The sequence below is a fragment of the Musca domestica genome, unplaced genomic scaffold (assembly GCF_030504385.1).
Source record: "Musca domestica strain aabys unplaced genomic scaffold, Musca_domestica.polishedcontigs.V.1.1 20, whole genome shotgun sequence".
Lineage (NCBI taxonomy): Eukaryota > Metazoa > Arthropoda > Insecta > Diptera > Muscidae > Musca > Musca domestica.
In genome coordinates this window covers 4,486,721-4,504,165 of record NW_026712250.1, presented here as the reverse complement: position 1 = coordinate 4,504,165, position 17,445 = coordinate 4,486,721, and the positions used below count along the sequence as shown (strand labels likewise).

General features: G+C 31.2%; 1 protein-coding gene across 25 annotated transcripts in view; it reads left to right on the top strand.

Moving 5' to 3' along the window:
• Positions 1 to 6,635: 6,635 nt before the first annotated feature.
• para-like (sodium channel protein para-like) overlaps positions 6,636 to 17,445 on the top strand; it is a 198,301-nt gene continuing 187,491 nt past the window's right edge. For 10 of the 25 annotated variants that reach the window (XM_059122221.1, XM_059122219.1, XM_059122222.1 and 7 more), the window contains exon 1: positions 6,638 to 7,133. The gene's annotated coding sequence lies outside the window, so the exon portion shown is untranslated. Of the gene's footprint in view, positions 7,134 to 17,445 lie in introns of all 25 variants that reach the window. The other 15 variants (XM_059122214.1, XM_059122208.1, XM_059122220.1 and 12 more) reach the window with 4 other exon arrangements.

Sequence of the window (17,445 nt, the reverse complement as noted above, 5' to 3'; positions counted from 1 at the left end):
CAAGGGATAAAAAAACATGCAACAAGGATGTACGCTAGGATCATCATATCATAAATCATAAAATATCGAAGGCAAGAAACTCGCTATAAATATTAGGAATTTGCGGGAAAAAACGAAATATTCAGGGAAGGAGGCGAGGGTAAGAAAGGAAGGTATGGTGGTAGAATTTAATGTTGAATTACAATATTCATAAAAATCGTTACAATTTTGAGTGTGGTTTCCCAAAGAAAGTAAAATTGAATGAATGTTTTTCAAGTTTTTCCTGCAAAGTGTCCTTTAACCTTTATCGGTTCACAACAAGTGTGACACTTGACAGCACTACAAAAGGTGCAAGCAGGGTGTGAGCAGCATTTGCACACATCCTGTAAAACTACTTGAACAGAGAAAAAATTCTAAAGGATTTGCCATGATAATAATGATGTCAATGTTCATACTTCGGTGTAACGAATGTTAAATGGAAGAGGCAGAAAAAATTGTAAGAAATTTCAATTTTTTAAAAATTGAATAGAAATTTAAAACAAAAATTATTCAAAGAATTGTAAAAATCCCTTTTCTCCGTTTTATTTGTAAAGTGCCAGCTACCGTATAAGTGACGTCGTAACGTATACGCTATAAATTACTATATCAATTTCGTGCTAGGAAATTGACAGCTTATTGATATTTTTTTGCAGAAAAAGACGGATTTTATAAATTTTGTTAGATGAGAGGATCAGCTGCAATTGAGAACTATAATTCCGATAAAAATATTTGGAGATTTTAAAGAAAATGGAACATTTATTTCCCAATTTGTGCGAATAATTGTTAATTAAAATATTAATCTTAATGGGGGAGGTACCAGAAGGAGTGGGCCGATATATCCCATCTTTACATCAGATCTTGTGTCGATATAAATATTGAGATGTGTGAATTTTAAAAAGAATCGTATGCTTATTTCGTATTTACTGAGTGATATAATTATTCAAAATTTTGACCCCTTTGTGGGGGAGGTACCAGCAGGGGTAGACCGATGTCTGTCATATTCCTACCAGATCTTGTGTTAGTAAAAATACTGGGATGTGTGAAATTTGAAAAGAATCTAATGCTCATTTTGCATTTTATGTGGGTTAAGATTATTCGAAATTTTGCCCCGTTGTAAGGGGAGGTAACAGAAAGAGTGGGCCGATCTATCCCATCATCGCACCAGATCTGGGGTCAATAAAAATATTGGGATCTGTGCAATTTGAAAAGAATCAGATGCTTATTTCTCATTTTATGAGAGTTACGATTATTCCAAATTTCGACCCGTTGTAAGGAGAGGTACCAGAAAGAGTGGTCCGATATTTTTCAACTTCAAACCAGATTTCGAGTCATTAAAAGTATTGGGATGTGTGAAATTTGAAAACTATTGGATGCTTATTTTGCATTTTATGATAGTTAAGATTATTCGAAATTTTGACCCGTTGTAAAAGGAGATACCAGAAAGAGTGGGCCGATCTGTCTCATCATCGCACCAGATCTTGGGTCAATAAAAATATTTGGATGTGCGGAATTTGAAAAGAATCAGATGCTTACTTCGAATTTTATGAGCTTCATTGTTATTCCAAATTTTGACCCGTTGTAGGGGGAGGTACCAGAATGAATCGACCGATGTATTCCATCTTCACGCCAGATCTTGTGTAAGTAAAAATATTGAAATTTGTGAAATTTTAGGACAGTCGGACTCTTATTTCACAAATTTGTAACAGATATAATTTTCGAAAATGTCTACACTCTGTGGGTGAGGTACTTGACGAAGTGGAATTATACTGTCCATTTTCACGCCTGTCTTAGCACTGATAAAAAATATTAGGACTTCAGAAGTTTGCACAAAATCGGATGATCCTTTCTTGTTCTATATGGTCAATTATTTTCTTTGGAAATTTTGACGTTTTGTGGGGGAGTTACCAGATGGAGTGGTCCAATATTGCCCATTTCCGAAGACAATCTAAGTTTCATAATAATATTGTGAGGTACCAAGTTTGGGCCAATTCGGATACTCTCTTCGAGAATTATGCACCTGCCAGACAGATGGGCGAAAGGATACGCCTAGATCGACTTTAAATGTCCTGAAAGGAATTTGGCCCAAGGAGACCTCTATAGTCAAGATTTCCATGAGGCACGTTTTGGCCGTATCAAATGATATGTACCCTCTATAGCCATGTGGTGTAAATGTCCTGGTTTATATATAATTCATAAGAGAATATTTTTATAGTAACTCGGGTTATACAGTCCTTGAGTAATTATTTCTTAAAAATCCAACATCCCAAAATTCATGATTTTGAATGTTTTTCTTTGAAAAAAAAACGATTCCTGAAAGGAATTTGGTCCAAGGAGGCAACTTTTTGGCCGTATCAAATGAAAGATACCCTCTGTAGCCAAGTGGTATGTGGTATAAATGTCCTGGTTTATATATAATACATAAGAAAAAAAAAAATATAACAACTCGGGTTATATAGTCCTTGAATAATTATTTCTTAAAAATCCAAAATCCCAAAATTCATGATTTTGAATTATTTTCTTTGAAAAAAAAAACGATTTTTCTTAAAAAAAAAACAAAAAAGGAAGTAATCAATGGAAAGCATTTCTTAAGAAATCCATATTTTTTGAAATCCACGTTTTTAAAATATTTTTCTCTTTATATCCTAAAATTTCTTATTTTATTTATTTTTATTTTAATTCCACAACATTTTTACTAATTACTAATTATATTTGTTGTTGTTATGCCTTGGTGGCAGTTGTTTTGAAACCCACCTGGAAATGGAAAACGGATGGGGAATAAAATAATTAACACGAAATTCCCACTTAAGGGAGTCAATCTACCAAAAACCAAAAATACACGCACACGACGAGCAAAGGGTACCAAGAACAAAACACATTCACACACACACAGAAATACGTAGAGTAACATAACACTCTGATGTTATTCATTTGCAGAGCAAATGTTATCATCCACCGTATACGTGTGTTGAGAAACTGTTATAAAAAGAGAATCACTGAGAGAGAGAGAAACAGAGATAATGTGGTGTAAGGCAGAGTTATTTGAGTTATTTGCGGCGAATTGACTGCTAATGCCTTTTGTTTTTGTTATTCCAATGCGAATGAATGAAATTTTGATGTCATAGCTTAGCAGAGAAGAGATTGAGATGTGTGAGCTTTCGCCACAAATCGAGTGAATTTGAGTAGTTCGCTGATGTTTACCATGACGTTTGCCTTTTGGTTATGTTTTAGTGTTTGACATGAACGGTTCGTGGCTCCTTTGTGTTTTTTAAAAAAAAAGTAATATAAAGGAAACTCTATAAAAGAGGAAAAAGTATGAAAATTGAAATGAAAGCAAATGAAAAGTGTTTTAAAAAGATGAAATAAAATGTGCAAAAATAAATAATAAATAAAAAATTTAATAAAACCTTAAGGAAAATTAAAAAAAACAAATTTTCCATAATATAAATCCATTTAAGAAAATATATATCTGTGTTCGTGTATTCGTGTTGGACAAAACAGCAACAAAAAAACGTTTAACCTCATTTTTCGTGCTGCCAATAAAAAGTTGTTTCAAAGGACCTTTTTCGGCCAAATGCGGGGCAAAAGTGATTCATATTCGTGGAGCAGAAAAAAAAAACCGTAAAAGGAAAACTCAAAAAACTTAAAAAAATTTAAGTGAAAAAATATTATAAATGTGAAAGAAACAATTTAAAATAAAATGTTCATATAAAAAAGTGTATGAAAACATTTAGAAAAATTGTGAGGTTATGTAACAAAAAAAAAAAAAAAAAAAAAAATAAAAATAAAATAAATAAATAAATAAATTTATACGAGATATAAAAACCAGTTTGATAGATTAAATATTAAAAATATTTATCATAAACAAAATATTTAAATAAATTAAAAAATTGCAAAAAAATAGAAAAACTGCCTTCCTTTTAACTTCGAATTTTGTTGTCCTTTTGAGAATAATATATAATAAAATATTCTAACATATTTCTTATTAATATAAATGAATAAATAACTAATAAATATACAAAAAAAAAAAAGTAGTAAAAGTAAAATATATAAATACTTAAAAATGAAAATTAATAAACAAATCAAAGACGTTATAATTGGTCAAAAAATGATGTAAATTTCTATTTTAAACAAAATCTAAGAAATAAAAAATTAAAAATATTAAATTTAACTATTAAAATATTATATTAAAATTAAAAAAAAAAACAAGATAAAAAACAAAAATTGCAAATTGCAAATTTTAGATAATTTTGTATTATAATTTGACAAGTCAGTTTTGAAAAAACACAAAATAAATAAATTTAAAAATAATAACAAATTAAAAAAAATTAAATCTTAAAAATTAAATTAATTATAAATAGATAATAAATTATAAATAAAAAATATAAATAAATAAAAATTTCAATAATAAAAATGCAACTTTTAACTAATAATATAAGCAAATATTTTTACACCGTAACTTATTTTTATACCCTCAGCCGTATGACTACGGAGAGTATATGTCATTTGATAAGAACAAAATGGGCCTTATCGAAATAACTATTTTAGCCCCTAGGTGTCTTTGGACCAAATCCATTTCAGGGCATTAGAAGTCGATCTAGGGGTGTCGCTTGTCCGTCTGCCTGGTTGGTTTACACTATATTCGTCAAGGGGAGTGTCCGATTTAATACAAACTTTGCACACCGTAATATTATTGCCAAACTATGATCGAAGTCGAATATGGGCAATTTTAGTAGACTCCTTCTGATACCTCCCCCACAAAAGGTCAAAATTTTCATTGCAAATAATTTACATCATATAATAAGAACGTATTATCCGATTTTGTGCAAACTTTGCAAATCCTAATATTTTTATTAGTGCTAAGTTGGGTGTGAAAATGGACACTATTGGTTCATCTCATCAAGTACCTCCCGCACAAAGTATCAAAATTTTGAATAATTATAGGTCTCATAAAATGCAAACTAAGCATTCAACTGTCTTCAAATTTCGCACATATCAATATTTTTATTAAAATAATGTATGGTATAAAGAACGAATATAATGGCCCACTCCTTCTGGTACCTCCCCCACATAGGGGTCGAATAACAATTTTTTGAATAACAATGAAGCGCATAAGATGGAAAATAAGCATGCGATTCCTTTCAAACTCGGCATATTCCAATATTTCCAGCAACACAACAACTGTTGTGAAGAAGGGATAAAACAGGCTACTTCTTCTGGTACCTCCCCCACAAAGGGGTCGAAATTCTGAATAACAATGAAGCTCATAAGACGGGAAATAAGCATGCGATTCCTTTCAAACTCGGCATATCCCAATATTTCCAGCAGCACTAGACCTGACGTTAAGATGGTAGATATCGGCCTACTCCTTATGGTACCTCCCCCACAAATGGTTCCAAATTATGAATAATTATAACTCTCATAAAACGCAATGTGAGCATCCGATTATTTTCAAACTCGGCGTATCCCAAAATTTGTATTAACACAAGATCTGGTGCGAAGATGGGATGTATCGGTCAACTCCTTCTGGTACCTCTCCCACAAAGGGTTCAATATTTTGAATAATTATAACTCGCATAAAATGTGAAATAAACATCCGATTCTCTTCAATTTTCACAGATCTCAATATTTTTATCAACATTAAATCTGCTGTAAAGATAGGATACATAGGCTTACCCCTTCTGGTACCTCCCCTTACAATGGGTCAAAATGTTGAATAATTATAACTCCCATAAAATGCAAAATAACCATCTGATACTCCTCAAATTTCACACATCCTAATATTTCTGTTACCAAAAGATCTGCAGCAAAAATGGGATACATCGGTCAACTCCTTCTGGTACCTCCCCTTACAATGGGTCAAATTTTTGAATAATTTTACCTTTCATAAAACGCGAAATTAACATTCTAATATTTTACCTTCTGGTACCTCCCCTTACAATGGATTAAAAATTTGAATAATTTTAACTCCCATAAAAAGCAAAATAACCATCTGATACTCCTCAAATTTCACACATCCTTCTATTTCTGCTACCAAAAGATCTGCTGTAAAGATGGGATATATCGGTCCACTCCTTCTGGTACCTCCCCCACACAAATTTAAAATTTTGATTAAAAATTATTCGCATAAAATAGAAAAAAAAATATTCGATTTACTTTAAATTTCGTATATCCCCATATTTTTATCAGTATTAGATATTGGCCCACTCTTTTGGTACCTCCCTTTAAACGAATGAACATTTTCAATAATCATAACGCATGTCAAAAATATATTTTAATAAAAAATTGAACAGAAGTTTCCAATACTCAAATATTCTTATCCCAGTGTTCCGGATTTAAAAATTCGAAAAACGAGTTTGTGAAAGAACTATCACCATTTTTTTCAATGCGAGAAAGAGAAAAAAATAATAAAAAATAATTTAAGAAAAACCACCATTTAACCATTTTTTTGTATTTTTTTTACTGTGGAAGTTGTGTGTATGTGTGTGTTAAAAACATATAAAAAGGGCTATATTTCCCGGCAATAATAAAATATTTCACAAAAAATTAAAAAAAATGGTCGAAAAAAAAATAATTTTGTGTGCCTCTTATTTTTTTAGCATTAAAAGAAGTGCTTATAAACTAAGAAAAAATAAACAAAAAAAAAAAAAAAATAATAAACAGAATTTCCCAAAAACAAAACACAAATAGAAAAAAAAAACAACACCAAATAAAAGCTATTACATATTTATTTAATAACAACAAGAAAGAAAAAACCCAAAATAAAAACTTAAAAAATTATTTCATCATCAAAAAGTTAAAATTATAACACCAAACAACAACAACAACATCCTACCCCCCACAAAAAAAGTTTTTTGCTAACCTCATTCGAAAAAAAACAACAGCAGCAGCAACTTTAAAACGCACCAAGAAATCACCAACAACAACAACAACACCAGCAAAACTCCCAGGATAACTCATCGCAAAAAGGTCAACCTCTGCTTTTGGAAACCAGTCAAAGAACATCCAGAGAAAAAAATATCGGAAACACACATTTATTTTGTATAGAAAATAAATAGAGCAAGGATAATAAGGAACAGCAACAACAACAACAAATAATCGATTGATATCGATTAACAGTAAGTATTTGAGTTGAAAAAAGACGATTCTAAAAAGAAAATTAAGGAGTTTCCATTGTGTCATATATAATATAATTTTTTTACACAAATACATACAATCAAACAACACCAACACAATCACCGTTTAAAGAAAAAAAAGAAAGCAAGGAAAAAATCGAAATTATTATCCACCAAACTTTCCTTATATGGAGTTATAATGAGTATTATTAAATGAAAGAGTAGAAGTGTTTCTCTTTTGCCCTATGGGGAGGGAAAGAGTTTCAAATAGCCAACTCTCTTTGACCCACTATTTGTTGTAAAATTGGATTGCTCATCGCCCCATGTTTTTTGTGGCAAGAAAGCACACTTTATCAGTAGTGAGCACCATTGTCATAAAAGGAGTTTAAACAACTCTGTTGTTAAAAAAGAAGAGTTCAATGAAAATCAAAGAGAAAGAGAGGCACATGAAAGAGTTTTACCATTAAACGGTTTATTTTATTGAATCTAACTTTCTCATAGGGTGCTCTGTGTCACAGTTTCACTCTTAAAAGCAAAGAGAGTTGGGTTTCCAAACCAACTCTCTTTACCGTTAAGAACTGGAGTTCTGTTAAAGAGCGATAGGAAATCAGAGCATTTTAACAGTGTTATAAAGAGAGAATTTTAATATCTAGTATTGATTTTTGTGGCTGCACAAATGTTACGTTTTTTTGGTGAAAATGTAAAGGGAGAGCCAACTGTTAAGGAAGAGAGTAATGTTTAGACTCTTTTATTCATTCCACGGTGTTAATTTGTTGATGTAATCAACTTTCGTTTGAAAATATGAATTCGCCTTTAAATGGGTTTCTGTGTTACTAACAGAAAAACTTTATTTTGGAGTTTTCAATTGAATTTTGTGTAATATTCATGGAATATATAAAATATTTGGTATTATTTTTTAATCTCTGTGAAGTGAATATTGGTCTTCAGGGGAGATATTTTTTTATGAACCCACATTATATTGATAGGGTTTTTTTTATAAAATATTACAATTTTTTAAAGAATCCAACGTTTTACCTTAATAATAATAAATTAATAATTTAAATTGATTTAGATTGATTTTGATCTTAAATTGATTTTTCTTTAATTGCATGTAGATATTACTAAAGAAAATGATTCTTTTCTCATCTACATGCCAAACATATAGATTTTTAGTGGAAATTATGATCCCAATCTTCAATTTTAATATAGTATATTTGCTGAGCAGTGGTCTATAAACGGAGGGAGAATTATATTGAGAATGTTAGACCCATATTATGTTGATATTTAAGATTTTTTTTTTGGAAAATTGAATTTGCCGCAACAAGGGTTTCTTTGTTATGAACAAAAAAAAAAACATGTTTTAGATATTTTTTTTTTGAAATGTTCATGGAAAAATAGGGTATTATTTTTCTTATCTCTGGTAAGGGTATATTGATTTTTAGGGAAGATAATTAATTTTCACAATACTACAATTTATTGATAAAAATATTATAATTTTATAGAGAATCTGACATTTTTTGTTTAGAAATTTGAATTCGCCGCACAATATAATTCTCTGTTATGAACAGAAATAATTTATTTTTGAGGCTCGAAGAGATTTTTCTTCAATTACAAATGGATATTATTAAAGAAAATTAATGAATGATTTCTAATCATATCCGCAAAATATTGACCTCCAAAGTAAATAATGGCCCAAATCCACATTTTTGGGTAAATTTTACATCTTTTATCCCGGGACCTAAAAAGGAGGGAGAATTATAATAAGAACCTTAGATAGATTATAATGTGATATCTCAGCATTTATTTGCAGGAAATTTAAATTCGCCGCAACATGGATTTCTGTGCTAAAAGAAAAAAAACATAATTTTTGAGTTCTTTCAACTATCCATGGAAAAAAATTGATTCGAATAGGAGAGCAATATTGATTTGCCATGAAAATATTGATTTCAAATCCACATTTTTGGATAAAATATTACATTTGTACAGGGAAAATAAATATAGCCTTACGCTATTTCTATGGTCATATTTTTTTCTGAGGAAAATTGAATTAGCCTCTATGCAGGGTTCACTGTTATATATAGAAAAAAAATTGAATCGAATAGGAGAGGAATATTGATTTGCCGGGAAAATATTGATTTCATTTCCACATTTTTGTATAAAATATTATATTTATTTAGGGAGACTCAAGATAGTTTTACACTCTTCCTATGGCGTTGTTTGTTTGATGTAAACCATTTTTCCTGAGGAAATTTGAATTCGCCTCAAAGAGGTGTTCTTTGTTATGAACATAATTGTGTTGTTTTTGCGCTCTTAATGGACATTTCTTCACTTACCGATGGAGTTTTAAAAGAAAATTAATTATCATCAGAAAAATCAAAACGAATAAAAAACTTAATTTTAGAGCTCTTTCAACTATTCATGGCAGTTAGAAAAGAAATTGATTCGAATAGGAGACCACTATTGATATGCCGGGCTAATATTGATTTCAAATCCTCATTTTTTGATGGAATATTTCATTTATATAAGGAGACTTAAGATAGCCTTATACTTTTCCTTAGAGATGTGTTATTGATATAAGCAATGTTTTTTCCTTTGGAAATTTAAATTCGCCTCAAAATGGGGTTATCTTTTCTGAACATAAATGTGTTGTATTTTTGCTTTCTTAATGGAAATTTCTTCACTTACCGTTGGAATTAAAAAGAAATTAATTATTTTCTTTCTATGTGTAATTTTTTTTTCTTGAAAATTTGAATTCGCCTCAAAACGTTTCTCTCGATTTTTCGAAATCTTAATTGATTTTCTTCAGTTATCGATGGAGTTTTTAAAGAAAATTAAATAATTTTAATTTATCGTTAGGAAAATCAATTCGCTTCGTCATTTTATTCTTAGAAAAATAATTTCTTCATACAGAAACTTGAAAGGGGGATAGTATTACAATGAGGGCCTTAAACGCTACCCAGGGCAATTTTCCCTTTTAAATTTTGAATTCGCCTCAAAATGTGTTTCTCGATTTTTGAGTTCTTAAAACGTTTCTTCACTTATGGATGGATTTATAAAAGAAAATTACTTATTTTCCATTCATTGGTAGGAATATAATAAATTCTCCGTGAAAATAAAAGTAAAAAAATAATTTTTTAGTGGTAAAATATTGCATTTTTACACAGAAACACAAAAATAAGTGTGAATTATATGAGCCTCATATGAATTTCGATATAATAAACATTTTTTCCTTAAGGGACCTTATACGCTATCCAGGGATATTTTTCTCTTGAAATTTTGAATTCGCCTCAAAACGTGTTTCTTGATTTTTGTGTGTTCTTATAAACGTTTCTTCACTTATAGGTGGAGTTAAAGAATGAGATGATTTATTTTTAATCTTTGGGTAGGAATATCATAAATTCGCCGTGGAAACAAATGTAAAAAATCACATTTTAGGGATATAATATAGATTTTTACACAGAAACACGAAAGGAAGAGTGAATTATATGAGCCATATATGAATTTCGATTTAATAATAAACATGTTTCCTTATGGGGCCTTATACGCTACCCAGGGATATTTTTCTTTTGATATTTTGAATTAGTTTCTTGATTTTTTAATTCTTAGGCAACTTTGAGTTATAAAAGACGATTGCCGTGGAAATAAAAGTAACAAAATCATATTTTAGTGGTAAAATATTGAATTTTTATACAGAGACACGATATAATAAACATTTTTCTTTATAGGGCCTTATATGCCAACCAGGCCTGCTTTTCGTGTGAAATTTTTGAATTCGCCTCAAAATGTGTTTTTCGTTTTTAGGGTTTTTTGAGCTCTTAAGCAACTTTTCTTCACTTATCGATAGATTTAAAAAAGAAAATTGCTTATTTTCAACATATGGGTAGGGATATAATATATTCGATCATATTTTAGTGGTAAAATATTGAATTTTTTTACAAAAACACAAAAAGAAGAGTGAATTATGTGAGCCTCATTCGAATTTCGTTATGATAAACATTTTTCCTTGGAACAACTGAATTCGCCGTAAATAAAATTTATTTTTTTATGGAGAAAACTATATTCATTTTGAGTTCTTCTCGGATTTATCTTCAAGTTATAGAAAATAATGAACAGCTTCTAATCTACGGGAATGAAATACTGATTTGGTGTGGGAAAAAATTTACATTTTGGAGTAAAATATTAAAAATTATTTTAGGGGACTCAGAAGGGTGATGACGAGTGGGTTTTGCATGATTTTCGCCTTGACAGCTTTAATCGTGATGCACCATTGCACAGGGATAGCCTTACGATGCGTCGGCCAGTGCCCCTTTAGAATTACCCAGAGTTCACTTAGAGAGTTGTAGCCTTCCACAGAGTTCTAGCTTTATTTCGCAGATACCAATTCGAAGATCAGTTATATGGGCTTCACTTTCCTCATGGTAAGGGATTGAGGACTATCTTACACCTGTGCTGCTCTATGGGTCACAGCACCGGCTTGAGACTGCAACTCAGCATCGAGACAAAGCACTATCCATGATTTGAGTATAAAACACAACCACCGCTTTGCACCCACAACAGAGGCCTCTTCATAGTCAGACTACATCAACATATCTAGAGGCTCCTGATACCCGCGGCACCAGAAGAGACCATGAAGGGAGATCGAAGATTACAGTTGAGGAGTATTTTCGCCTTTTAAAAATTTTTGGATACAATCAACATAGTTTCCTTTGAAAATTTGAATTCGCCGCAAAATGTTTCTCTGGAAAAAAATTGTGATTTGGGGGTTTTGAGGGTGTTTTTTTCGTATAAGTACTAGAAAATGATAAAGTAAAGCTTTAAAAAATTTAAAGCGAATATTACTTGGTCGTATTTAATTGACGATTTTTTTTAAAAAAAGTTAAAAATTTGAATTCGCGTCACGTGTTTTTCTGTAAAAAACGGTAATTTGAGAGTTTTATGAATATTTCGAATAAAGAAATTATGAAAACGACAATAGCAACATAAATAAATTTTAGAGGCAAAAATTGACTTCAGGAACTTAATAAACTTTTTTTTGAAAAATTTCCAAGCAATCAAGACTTAAATAGATGTTTGAAGTGAACATTGAATTGGGATATTAAATCAACTTTTTTGGAAATTTTTCAAAGCAAACAAGTCTTTCGACCCTTGATAAACAGGTATTCCTCGTTCCATCTCAATGAGTTATGACCTGGAATTGGGATTCAAAATGTAAAACCTTTGCAACCTTCTAGAAGTAGGAACTGTTTGGAATCGGGGCTCCTATAAAGGTCGAATTCAATCTTCATTTGTTTTTTAGGCGAATTTTATTTTAATTTTCAAAGCATTGTAGGTTTTTGTTAAATTATTTTTTGATAATCATTTAGATGCCAAAATATGTCAGAATCCTTATAAAAATATTTTAAAAATCCACGATTTTTGTTAGTCCTTTAGAATTTTTTTTCTTCTCTGGATCTGAATTCTCTTAAAGAATTTTTCTTTTTCATCTGTGCTCTAAAAATCGAATTTTTTATATAAAACCACTTTCCCTAAATACCTTTGAACACATGTTTTTCATATAACGCACACATACACACATATTTCCAAACAAAACCATAGGTAAGGATTTCCACATGACTATGTGTGTGTGCTTGCGTACATTGGTGCGTATGTGTAAATCTTGGTACTTGGCCAATGTGTTATTCATTTCAATTTAGAAATTTTTGCGATTCAAGTTGAAGGGAACAAACCACAACAACAACACAATGTGTAGCATCTCTCTCTCTCTCTTCTCATCCAACTATCACAACATCTGCCATCTGAAAGTGATGGAGAAAGAGAGCAGCATCTTGTTCCATTTGTGCGCACAGAGAATTCAGCTACTGCTGTTGCAACTTTTGACAGTTGTGTTATGAATTAAAATGTGAAAAGGAAACAGGCAACAACATGAAAATAGAAATGAGAAGAACAAGAACAACAACAATAATGGAAAAACTTAACGAAACTCATAGACAAGTGATACAGGAAACGAATTTCTGAAACTGAAATCTCACGGATACAAGAGAATCAAAGAAATGTCAGATAAAAAAACGAGTGGAAAAAATGAAAATAGATGTGAACACAATGGAGGACAGATAAAATAGTAATGGAAAGAAAGACGATGACAACATGGAGGAAGGGGGAAAAGGGAGATAATGCAATGTAAATAATGGACCTTAACTTGGTGACATTCGTTGCACTTTTTTCTTCTATGAATCAGAACTTTTTTTTTTGCTAGGCCAAGTTAAATACTTTTACATGGATGTGGAAACAATTGTTACGAATAACCACATTCTGTGTGACCTTATATGTGGTAAATGTTCATCAGATATTCTGTAATTTTAGAAAAGAATAAATTCCCCAAAACCTTCAAAAAATTCATCAAAATTTCAATTTTCCGCGTTCCAATTAAATGTCATCATATTAACGTTTGGTAATTGATAACGGAACAAGAGAACTAGTTTCAGGTTCCATAGCCCTTTCTAGTTTTTATGTAACACACAAAGGCAATTTGATCGGCAATAGTGGTTACAAAAAGCTTATTTATTGCTGAAAGCATAATGTAAATATTTCACTTTGATATTCCCAATTTATTTTGGAATTTTCAATTATAAACAATAAATGTAAAGGTTGGAATGACAGATCTGGGTCTATCGTATCCTACTCTTCTAAAACCTAATACAAAAATGTCAAGTATGAAGCAATACAGCTGTACAAACTGGCATATACCATAGTACCCGAAAGTGTATCGAAAATGAGTGCTTTTTGCGCACGTAGTTATTTGGTTCTCATAGGAGAATGCTAAATGAACTTGGAACCAGCGATCCAGTAGAGGTTCATCATCCCCGCACGAACTTAACTTGAAAAAAATAGTCCATTCGTGTAACTAATTTAGAAGAAATTGTGGTAGTAAATCTGAAACAATAGTTTATTTTTTTCGAAAATGATTGCTTTTTGCGCAAGTAGTTATCTGGTTCCTATCGAAGAAGACTAATGGAACTTGAAACCTGTGATCCAGTTAGAGGTTCATCATCCCCGCACGAGCTTAACTTGAAAAAAATAGTCCATTCGTGTAACTAATTTAGAAGAAATTGAGGTAGTAAATCTGAAACAAAAGTTTAATTTTTTTCGAAAATGATTGCTTTTTGCGCAAGTAGTTATCTGGTTCCTATCGAAGAAGACTAATGGAACTTGAAACCTGTGATCGAGTTAGAGGTTCATCATGCCCGCACGAGCTTAACTTGAAAAAAATAGTCCAATTGTGCAACTATAATTAGAAGAAATTGAGAAGTTAAATCTGAGACAAGAGTTTAAGTTTTTTGCATTTAACATATTCACTGGATGGGGAATATTTAATGACTGCGTATGGATATTGACATTTTTAAGGCTTTTCTGGGTCCGACATAGCCCAGTGCTCAATCCCCATTGGAAAAGTTCATTTGTATTCCCTTATTCGGGGCAAAAATAACATATATCAAAGGTCTCAAATTTAAGTTGAAACTTGTCGTTTTTTTTGCGCATGCATTTATCGGGTTCGTATGAGTGAATACCAATTGATCTTGGAACCTGCGTTCCAGTTTTGGATTGGGAACTTCATTATGAGTTACACGACACAGAAAATCTCATAAGGGCAAATTAATTTTAAAGAAATCGGCTACATAAGTCTCAACTGACAATTTCAATAATTTCTCTGGATTACCTCTACGTTTATAGATTTTTTTTTAATTATTGGGGAATGAAATAGACAACTTTATAACTTTTCTGACCCTACTGTTTCCTAGCAATATAAACCAAAGCCAGAAGTCCAGAAATTTTGACATTAGGGGGGCGAAAAGTGGATATACCTTTGCCCTCAATAGATATACTAATTTATTCATTTTTGCGTATGGAACTATCTGGTTCCCATATGTGAATGTGTGGGCACTTTTTTAGAGGGAACTAGTTTCGGGGTCCCTTATCCCCTAAGAATTCAATGTACTACACAAAAATCTGGTGTGCAGCCATATTTGACATCAAAATTTGACATAACTTTCAAATGAGATTTTGTTTATTTTTACCTCAGATCGTTTTCAAAATGGGTTGTTCATTAGTTATTGCTGACAAATTTTGAAAAATATGTATTTTTCTGGGTCCCTTGTTCTCTAGTGCTCAAAATCTAGTACAAAAAGTTCATATTTAATATCATTCTTAAGGGAAAACTGAAAGCATACCAAAATACCCAAAAGTTCACGAAAATTAGTCATTTTTGCGCATATATTAGCTTCGATCCTTTAAGTGAACAGGAATTGAACTCAGAACGAGTTAAGCATTTTGGGGTTTCTTGATCATCTAAGAGTTCATTGTAGAACACTAAAATCCAGTGTATTTCCCTATTTTAAATAAAAAAGGAATTACAATTTCAAATGAGATCTAAATTATTTTCCTGTAGTTCATTATTTAAATGGGGGTGTTTTTTTTTTAAATACTGCAAACTACTATTAAAAAATATATATTTATTCTGAGTCCACAGGTTCCTAGTACTCAAAACCTAGTGCAAAAATTTCATGCGCCACTAAACTCTTGGGGTAAATACTTAAATTTACTGGAATACCCAAAAGTTTAAATAAATTTGCCGTTTTTCGTGCATCTCTTAAACTGGTTCCTTTATGTGAATAAGATTTGATCTCAATACGCGTAAGGATTTTTTTTGAGTTACTTGGTCCTCCAAGAATTCCATATGGAACACAAAAAGCCAACAGTGTAGCTATTTTAGAAAACAACAGGGGATTTAAATTTCAAAAGAGAGTTGATTTGTTTTCCCTAAGTTTGTTAATTAATGGAGACTTTTTTACTTCATGCGAACTAGTATTAAAATCGACGTAACTATTCTTGGTCCACAGATTCCTAGGACTTAAAATCTAGCACAAAAAGTTTTTGTGTGTTAACATAGTGAGAGCAAAATTAAAACTTATCTGGATACCCAAATGTTCATATAAATTTGGAGTTTTTTGCTCATCTGTTAAATTGGTTCCCTTAAGTGAATATAAATTGATTTCGGGGAAAGTGAACTATTTTCAAGTGGCCTGCCTTCCGATTTTTTAATGGAGTATAAAGAATCTGGGTCAGGTGTAATTTACAAAACTAAATGGATATTTTAATCGTAAATGAAAGTCGTCATATTTTCCCTATTTCAAACTCTATTTATATGAAATTTTTAGTTAATGTAAATTATTTTCGAAAACTTTATAACTTTCCTGGGTTCATGGTTCCATTATGCTTAAACCTGAGTGGAAAATGTTCATTTGTGAAGCCAAACGGGAGTGAAAAGAGAACTGAATCACTTCATGCTAAAATTTTATTTAAATTTGCCATTGTTTGCGCAGACATTCATATGGTTCCCATAAGTGAATGTAAAATGAACTTGAAGTAATTGAACTATATTCGAGTATTCTGGCTCTCTATGAATCCAATGGGACACATAAAATCGTGTTTTGTGTCTATATATAAAGCTGAATGGAGATTTAAATCTCAAACATTTATTTAAATATTTTCCCTTTAAAGCCCTTATATATTTCAAATATTTTTTACTATTTCAAATAAATAACAAAATATTAATATATGTCCTGGACTCATAGGTCCCTAATGCCTAAACCAAAAAGAAAAACCTTATCAGTTATGCCATACTGGGGGTGGAAATTGAAATATACTAGAGTACCCAAAAGTTAATCTAAGAGTGTAGCTTTTTACGCACGCAATTATCGGGTTCCTAGAAGTGAATGTGAATTGGACTGGAAACAATTAAGCTATTTCTAAGTTATCTGGTCCTCCGTGATTCCTGTGAAAAACATAACGTTAAGGTGGGAGGTCATATATAAGATCGAATGGGAATTGAAATCTCAAACGATAGTTGAAATATTTTCTCATGAACACATTTATGTATTTGAGCGTATTTTATGATTGCATTGTGTTTTGGAACATCCCATGACGGTTTTGGTCCTTGGTTCCAGGGGGCTTAAAATCCAGTTAAAGAAATTTATGGGTTCAGCCACACGCCTGGAGAAAATTGGAACTACCTATAGCCCCAAAATTTTGCTATAAAATTGTCGTTTTTGCGCATTCAATTATTTGGGTCCCAAAAGTGAATGCGCCATTGAATTGAGAACAATTGAACTAGTTTCGAGTTCCACATTCTTATGTGCTCTCAAAAATCCACTTTCATGGGTTTCTTGATTTTTTTGGTTGATTAAAACTTAAAAAAATATTTTTTAAGAATCCATAGTAAATTTACTTTGGTCCTTCTTCTTTTCACTTTCAATATATC